The following is an 8,620-nucleotide window of genomic DNA, read 5'->3' on the forward strand; positions in this document are numbered from 1 at the left end:
GAGGGACCATGAAGGAAAGAGGTCAAGGTATTTCCCCCCTTCCCACTCTCCCACCACCTGTTGGCTTAGCTTGGTGCCTTTTCTCTGGCAGGAGCAATGCCCTCCACAATCACAATTCCACCCGGTGGCCCCTCCAGTTCTCACTGGGCTTTTGTAGCAGTCCTTCCTCTCCTTGCTCCTTCAGCTGTGAAGGTGGTGACAGCTTTCCACTGTGGCTGGTCTCTGGATGGCTCACTGTCTGTAGTCTATTATTTAAGTCCTGTCCACATCATTCTAGGTAGTTCTTTCATTAAAGTCATTTTTTATTCACTAGGGTGGATTCTATTTCCAGCCTGTTACAAGGGGTCTCTTCCAAAATTTATTCTTGAACTTTGGACCTGATCTCTCCTGAGCATGTTAAGGCCCTTTAAATCACTGCACTGTAGTTTGGAGCTAAAGCTTCAGGTAGCCATAGGGTGTGCATATTACCTCTTCCTTTCTGAATGTATCTGGCTAGAGCATCTCATGGGCAGAGGTGACTTGAGTTGGGCAAGATTTGTGTCTTCCTGAGTCCCCGAACCATACACACCTCTAATATCATACCAATCCCATCATCGTTTCTGACAAATGCCTGCTTGTCTCTTGATGTAGTCTGAGTAGACCTCTGAAGAGCAGCATTGATATGGTGTTGACATGGTGTCACAATATTAGGAACTGTGTAACAAATCATGCGTCTTGAGTAGTAAAGGGGTTTTCCCTTTAAAGCAGACCAAGTAAGTGACTCGAATCTCAGAAGGCCCAAAACTCAGCATTCTCCACAAAGTCAAAATGAGTTGGAAAGCTTAAAAATAGGATAAAGACACTTGACGCTTTATGGAGCATTTCTGATCGATACACAAACATCTGAGCAAGTCTGTAAAGGAGAAACAAATTACTTTCTCTTTATCCATGGGGGTGGAGACAATGCTGACTGACACAGAGCTTTTCTACTTCCATTTTTCTATTTTATATAATCCCTACTAAACCACAGGGCCAAATCCTGGCTTCACGGTCCATGCAGACAGACAGCTGCCCTAAGGACCTGAGCTGCACCTGACAGTTGCTGGTAGAACTTCTTGCCTTAGCCCTCATGCTGCTCTGGACACTACTTCTGGTCGTTGGTGGGTAGAATGCTAGAGCAGGACTGAGGTGGGCAGAATTACCTGTCCCTGGGCATCCTGGAAGCTATTCTTGAGCGCATTCTTTCTGCTGGGATCAGTAGGGTGGGCTTCAGCTCCTAACTCAGTATCAACAGATACTATGCAAATGGGTATTAAGCAGAGCAGGGTTCCTAGGAAAAACAAAGCACTCTGAATCTCTTTACTAAATATTGACTACTTTTCTTTTGTTTAACATCCATTTCTGCTTTGATCTCTCAGAAAACTGGAAAATTTATTAAAAGGACATGAAAGAAATTTTCAGTTAGGGTGAATTCTAGGTCCATCCCACATAAATTCTACTCTGCCCTAACCCCCATTTCCACTCTAAGCTACTACATTTCTGGCTGAACTCTTACCTCCCTATACTTAGATTTTAGAGAGGCTTCAAGTCTTGCTAACCATAGATGAGATCATGGCTTCTGCTGATAAATATGTCTCTCTTATATGGACTCAAACATAATATTAGGCCTAGAATAGGAATGGAGGGATAAATGGTGTCAATGAAATATGAGAGGACACCTTCATTTCCTTCATGGGCCTTCTGGGCTTCACGTTGCCCCCAGGCAGGCAATGTATCTCAGACAAAATGGGAAACTTTAAAAAGAGAAGATGAGGCTGGGCACAGTAGCTCATGCCTGTAATCCCAGCACTTTGGGAGGCCGAGGCGGGCAGATCACAAGGTCAAGAAATTGAGATCATCCTAGCCAACATGGTGAATCCCCATCTCTACTAAAAATACAAAAATTAGCCAGGCACAGTGGCATGTGTCTATAGTCCCAGCTACATGGGAGGCTGAGGCAGGAGAATTGCTTGAACCCAGGAGGCGGAGGTTGCAGTGAGGTCCGCAGGAGTGTTGTTTGTTATTGATGGAAGGAAGAAAGAAAAGAAGGAAGGAAGAAGGAAGAGAAGGAGGGGAAAAGAATAGAGGAAATAAGGGAAGTAGGATACGAGGGAAGAAATAGTGGGAGGAGGGGAGAAGAAACAGAAACAAAGTTGGGCAGTGATAATTGTTGGAAAATTCTCAAAGGGCTACAACTTTTTAAAGAGAGTAAGAATCCTGGTCCTGTGGTAATCTCTCTGACTCTGTTCCCTCATCGCTCCTGTCACCGTCCAGTCAGGTGAGTGGCTCTTCTCTTTGTTCTTTTAGATCCCTAGGAATCACACTCACTCTGCTAGGTATGAGAGGTACTTCCAGTTCCAGCCTCTTGGCTGAGGGCTGCGGGGATTTGGGCCAGAACTAGGGTGAAAAGAGTTGGAGTCCAGTGCCTTACTCACCTCCCTCTAGTCCTGGCCATGGCAGGGACACTCCAGTATCACATTCATCTCCGCTTTGCCACCTCCCTGCTTGATGGGCAAGAAGACCATGCCCTGACTCTCTCAAGGCAATGAATCATCCCTTTGCTATTGAGCCCTGGGACAGAAAAGGAGAAGATAAGTATGAAGGGAAAGTAAACCATTCTCCTGGTTCCGGCCGCAGGTGCTCATAGGCCCCCAATGGAAGTACTGGAGGCAATGATGGGAAACATATTTATACTAGAGTGGCAACTAGAGAGCGAAGGAGATGCTCTGCATTAAATAAGAATGCCCCTGGATCTTTTACTTGGATTATAAACTATCAAATGCCTAACTTGTTTTGCTTTTTTATTGGAATTCTAATATAATACAGAAAGCTTGGTTTTATATTAGATTGGAATGTTATATCTTTTTCTTTAATCATATATTTAATCAATCTATACTAGGGAAGGGAGGTGAAGCTTGTGTACCTAGCTTGTAATTTTAAGCAAGAGTGTTTTTAAAGTGGCTGGGGGAGAGTGGTCTCTGGAGCAGTGTCATGAGATCCAGCAAACTCCCTGAAATTATGACGAAATGTGTGTATATGCACAATTGTGCCTTCCACTAGGGAATGAGCCTATAAGTAAATGTCAAAAGTTAAGGGCCACTTATCCAGGCAATTATAATCAAATCCTTGTTCCAGACTCAGTAATGCCTGGTGCCAGCATTTCTTCTCTATCTCTAGTCCTGTTGTTATTATCAACTTGGTCACAAAAATCTCATTCCTCAAATATTTCTTGAATCAAACTGATTGCATCTTCCTCATCTTCACTGACAATCTTGCCCAGTCTCAATATAAAGGGAGAGAACATTTGGCCTCCAAGAGGCTTTCTCGTCATCAATACTTATGGCTTCTACTGTCCACACCTACTTTCTATTCTAATGGTAGAACTTTCAAAGTGGTTAAAGGGTGTAGAACAGTTGTCTTTAAACTTACCTGAACACTTGTGCTATTGGGAACAAAAATTCTGAGCATGTACCTCCAATGTATTATACATACACTGATATAAATCCTATATTGAAATGTTGTGAATGTGGCAAAATATGCACAAAAATAGGAAACTTTTAAGATTAAGAAGTGTTTAATATAATCCAGAAATTCTCAATGTTTTCTCCCCACTTCCTTATGGATCCCATTTTGAGGACTGTGGATGTAGATCTGGTGAGAGGACGGCCTCTCTTCTGAAACAGGACCCTGGGAACCGCCCCTCCTCCATGGTCTCATGGCTACAGGGATAGGCTGGGAAGACAATCTAAACAACTCTCATGCCCTTTTTCTGTATTCCATTCTTCCATGTATGACACTATCTTTCATTACACTGAAGGTAATGATCGAAGGTTCAGGCCTGGGGTCAGGGTTTTAATAAGAACGACAAACATTTTTTTCCTGAAATCTAGCCCAATATAGTACAATTCCAAATTAAGACCCAAACTTGAATTCCTAGCTGTATTTCCAAATGAAAAATTTCCCCAAGCCCAGCCCTGCAGCCTCGGTCATAGAGCAGCATGGCGGCTGGCTCTCCTTTCCTTCTGCACAATCTTTTAGAGAACAGTCTACAAGCTTTTTCCTATTCTATTGTGGGTTTTTCCCCTACTAGGGGCAGATCCAAAACACCCAACTGCTCATTAGCTTTCTAGCGACCAGTATCTTCCAAGAGGAGGCAATGACCCGAACAAGCAGAGGAGCCCACATCCTTTCTCACAGGGATCATCCAGGCCCAAAAACAATTCCCAGAAGCCTCTGATAAAAGCCTTCAAGTGGGCAACTCTAGAGTTTGAAGACGTAGATTCAGGGCTGATGTCTCAGTGGCCCAGTTTGTTTCTCCTAGGGTAAATGACAAAGGGCAGGTCCTTGAATTTTACACTGGTCAGAGCCTCTAAGGAAGGAGAGATGCAGAGAAAGTTAATCATGGTCCCATTAGGACTTAAAGTAACCTCAAATGGATGTAAGGAGATGTAAGTGGGATTGTTTTAAAATCCATACTTAGTCCAGAAAACTATTGGCACCTGGAAAAATGACATCAAAACCCTTAACAGACATAAAATGAACAGGATGTTTAGAGGGAAACTAAGTGGAATAAAGTCACCTTTGCAGAGCAGGGAAGCTAACAGGGCCAGTAGGTCCCAGGACAACTGTGGATACCCAGATTCCTGACTCATGTACAGCACTATCCCCTTCCCTTATGAACAGAAGTTAAAGTGCTGGGTCAGGGAGCAGCATCATCACTACAGGCATCTTTGTATCTTTTGTAGACTGGCTGATCATTTACATGCCACACAATGCCTATGAAGAAGACCGTGTGGTTGTGAGGTGCTTGGAAAAAATAAAGACATAAAAAGACTAATGTACTACAAGGATGAATCTCAGATATCTACCTACCATAGTACCTCAAGCTATACCATTTCAAATGCAAGACCCAGTGACAGCGGCTCTTATTATTGTAAGGAAGATAGGAAACTTTTCTTATTTGTAGATATGACAGAAGAAACAAGATCAATATGGCTCACTGTCCAAGGTGAGGGCTCACTTTTCAAATGGATGAGACTGGAAAGGAGTAGGGCCTGTGTAGGCCCTGAGGGTACAGGACAGAGGAGACAACACAGGAGGGGGAAGTGAGAGGTGGGTTCTGTGTCCTGCTTGTCTGGGCTAAGAAAACAAGTCTTTTCTCAACAAGAACTCCCCATCGCACTGACAGGTGGTCTCTGTTTAATTCTTCCCTCTAGAGTTGTTTCCAGCACCTATGCTAACAGCCAGACCCTCCACTCTGCTCTAGCTCTCAGAAAGGAGCTCAGTGACCCTGTCCTGTGATATTCGGCTCCCTTTTGATCTCAGCAATATGGAAAGAAGACTCAGGATATTACTGGTGTGAGGCAATGACAGCATCTCACAGTGTCTGGAAGCATCTCACAGTATCTGGAATCCTATATACAAGTACAGAGTTAGTAAGAGTGGACTGGGTTGCTAGGCCTGGGTTGGGCAGGGAAGAACCGTGGCACCTGGCCAGACTTTGGACTCTTCTTTCCAGTGTGCTTCCCCTATCCCTGTGGGTGTGGGGGCTACAATGACTGATCTGCACCCTTTTCTATTTATTTCTACAGTGGCATCATTTCCCAATAGCTTTGCTCTCCCTGTCAGAAAAACAATAATAATCTCTGGAGCATTTACTGTGCAACTGGCACTGAGATATCTCAGTGAACCAAAAGATAAATAAATCATGGTCTCTGTCTGCAAGGAGTGATGCCCAACCAGGAGGCACACTTGACCTAAGTAGAGCAATGAAGGAATGACATAATAATAATAATAGAAATTACAATTAACAATTCCAGCCTTTATAAAAGGCTTAAATGCCAGGTCTGAACCCAAGCTGTTATTCTCAGTTCTGGAATAACCCCTTTGACATTCATAAATATCTAGAGAGGAGAAGATTTAAGGAAAGTTTACAGCTGTACATGGCACTGTTCAGAGCAGTTTAACATTTAGTCCTAGTAGCAACCCTATGATATTCTACAACACTATGAGTATTACAAATAGCACCTGTAAAGTAGGTAGTATTATTATCTCCATTTTACAGATGAGGAAAGAGAAAGCACCGAGCTGTTAAGTGGCTTGCCCAAGGTAACTCAACACATAGAGCTGGAATATGAACCTGGTCACTCAGGTATGTGCTTTTAACTACCTTGCTATACTGCCTATCTCAACCACGCCAGTGAAGAGTGGTACCAATAATAGCTACCATTTGCTGGATTTATCCAAAGCGAGGGGTACCTGTATCACATTTCATCTCCATGAGAACTCTGTAAGGTTGGCATGATTATTCACATTTTATATTTGAGAAAACTGAGAACCAGAAACAGTAATTGACTTACCAAGATTGAGACCCAGAGATAGAGATAGTAATGGAGTCCATCCCCCTAGCCTGTGCTCTTCCTCCCACTCCTGCTGCCCATGTACATCTGGAAATCAGGAGAGGATGAGATTTCGGTGGGCTGCTGTCATTCCAGAGGACAAAAGAATGTGGAGGAGGTGCAGGGTAGGATTGTTATGGAGCATCAAACAGCAAGGTGGTCCTGCGTAATGCTCCTCAGGGTGCTGTCTAGCTATTAAAAACACTCAGGCAAGTGAGGTGGACCCTCTACCCAAACATTTAGTTCCACCAACCCCACTTGCCTTAATGCCCAGCAGGTGATACCGGGATACCGGCTTCCACCCAGCCCTGCCCTCCTTCATACCTGGCCCCCGCCTGTGGTCTCATTTTTACATAGGGATCCCTGTGTCTGGGGTGCTCCTGGAGACCCAGCACTCAGGGGCCAGGCGGTTAAGGGGAGACGCTGGTCCTTTACTGCTCTGTGGCTGAAGGCACAGGGGACACTACGTTCTCCTGGCACCGAGAGGACACGCAGGAGAGTCTGGGGAGGAAAACTCAGCGTTCCCCAAGAGCAGAGCTGGAGCTCCCTGCCATCAGAGAGAGCCATGCAGGGGGATACTACTGTACAGCGGACAACAGCTAGGGCCCCGTCCAGAGCGCGCTGCTGAATATCACTGTGAGAGGTGAGCGGTGCGGTCTGAATAGGCGAACCGGCGGCTCCTTGCTGGGGTCAGTTTCCTTCTGTAGCAGCGAGGATGCTCCAAGGTGACGACAAGGAACAGGGCGTGAGGACAGTAAGAGGCCCTATGGGAACTGTAGGCTTGTGATGGGGGAGGTGGTGGCAGCAGCAGGGTGGCAAAGGAGCTAGAGGAGGGTGAGAAGGTGGACGCGGGGCCATGTATCCCGAGCTCTTCACCAGAGCCCAGCACAGCTCTGCAGGAAGCACCCCTGCAGTGTTAGACCAGGAGGTGAGACGTAGGAAAGAGTGCAGGGCCGGCGGGGTGCTGTGAGGCGAGGACGCCCTGAGCCGAGGACAGGGTGGGTTGTGAGTTGGGACTAGCCTCGCTGAGGGACCCTACCGCCTCTCAGTTCCAGTGCCGCGTCTTCTCAGCTTCAGTGCTCCTGGCGCCCTGGCCTTCATTGGCGATGTGGTGGAGCTTCACTGTGAAGACAGGAGAGCGTCTGCACCCATTCTGTTTTGGTTTTACCATGAAAACGTGACTCTGGGAAACGCCTCAGCACCTTCTGGAGGAGGAGCGTCCTTCAACCTCTCCGTCGCCGCAGAGCATTCTGGGAACTACTCCTGTGAGGCCGACAATGGCTGGGGACCCGCGGCGCAGTGAGGTGGTGACACTCACGGTCACAGGTGGGACATGGCAAACAGCTCCTTCCAGAGAGCCGGTTGCAATTATACCAAGCAATGGCTGGTGCTTCCTTTCCTTCCGACATTTCTGCCTCTCGAGGAATCAGTTCCTCTAGTAAGCACCTCAAGGCTCCAGGGCTCTCCCTGTAATTGTTTTTTGTTTTTGTTTTTGTTTTTTTGGGGGGCGGGGGTTGCTTGTTTGGTTTTTGTTTGTTTGTTTTGAGACTGAGACTCGCTCTGTCTCCCAGGCTGGAGTTCAATGGGGCAATCTCGGCCCACTGCAACCTCCGCCTCCCGGATTCAAGCTATTCTCCTGCCTCAGCCTCCTGAGTAGCTGGGATTACAGGCACCCACCACTATTCCCGGCTAATTTTTGTATTTTTAGTAGAAACAGGGTTTCGTCATGTTGCCCAGGCTGGTCTCAAACTCCTGATCTCAGGTGATCCACCAACCTCGGCCTCCCAAAAGTGCTGGGATTACAGGCATGAGCCACCGTACCCAGCCTTCTGTAACTGGTCTTAACAGCAGCATCACTGGCCAACCCCTGGTCTCTCCTGTTCCCTTTCACTTAACCAGTAAAACGTGTGAAATAGATACTGGGTGTTGGGCACTGTGCTAGGGTCAAGTCAGCGTTGGGAGTCAGGTCGGTAAGGCAAGAAGAAAGGAGGAAGACTTCCCTGAGAAAAATGAGGAAGTATCTTGCAGATGCAGAGCTCCAGGGAGTGAGGAGATACAACTAATCTTCGTAAGTACAGGTAGAAAAACCGTGAATAGACCAGATTCTGGTCTAGTAAAATTTAAATTTTACTAGAATTATCTCACTTAATCTCCATAGCAACTCTTGTTTTACAAATGAAATAAATTTAGATTAAGTAACTTGC

At 46.0% G+C, this 8,620-nt stretch overlaps 1 pseudogene; it reads left to right on the forward strand.

The window, feature by feature from the left end:
* Positions 1 to 6,456: 6,456 nt before the first annotated feature.
* LOC112620410 lies at positions 6,457 to 7,855 on the forward strand (annotated as a pseudogene).
* Positions 7,856 to 8,620: the final 765 nt, after the last annotated feature.

This window comes from Theropithecus gelada, chromosome 1 (genome assembly GCF_003255815.1).
Source record: "Theropithecus gelada isolate Dixy chromosome 1, Tgel_1.0, whole genome shotgun sequence".
NCBI lineage: Eukaryota > Metazoa > Chordata > Mammalia > Primates > Cercopithecidae > Theropithecus > Theropithecus gelada.